The sequence below is a fragment of the Myotis davidii genome, unplaced genomic scaffold (genome assembly GCF_000327345.1).
Source record: "Myotis davidii unplaced genomic scaffold, ASM32734v1 scaffold399, whole genome shotgun sequence".
Lineage (NCBI taxonomy): Eukaryota > Metazoa > Chordata > Mammalia > Chiroptera > Vespertilionidae > Myotis > Myotis davidii.
This window is the reverse complement of record NW_006292094.1, coordinates 7,109,169-7,109,411: the sequence shown is the minus strand read 5'-3', so window position 1 is coordinate 7,109,411 and position 243 is coordinate 7,109,169. Positions and strand designations below refer to the sequence as shown.

At 70.8% G+C, this 243-nt stretch overlaps 1 protein-coding gene across 1 annotated transcript in view; it reads right to left on the bottom strand.

Moving 5' to 3' along the window:
• The window catches only part of MAD1L1 (MAD1 mitotic arrest deficient-like 1 (yeast)), a 100,901-nt gene that overhangs the window by 60,773 nt on the left and 39,885 nt on the right, over nucleotides 1-243 (bottom strand). The window lies entirely within an intron of this gene.

The following is a 243-nucleotide window of genomic DNA, read 5'->3' as shown; positions in this document are numbered from 1 at the left end:
GGGCAGGCCGGCTGCAGCGGCCGGGCACCTGGGCCCCCGGCGTGGAGCCAGCAGCTGGGGCCTGAGGGCAGCTGCCCTTCCTCCCCGCGCCCACCAGAAACCCACTGACTACGTTACACGGCTCCGTTCAGCCCCAATGAGCCCCTGACGACGGCGCTGTCCTCACTACCTGACGCTGGGACAGACAGTGCCGGGAGCGCGCCGGACACAGTGGTTACAGCGCCACCCAGGCAGGGGACCTGT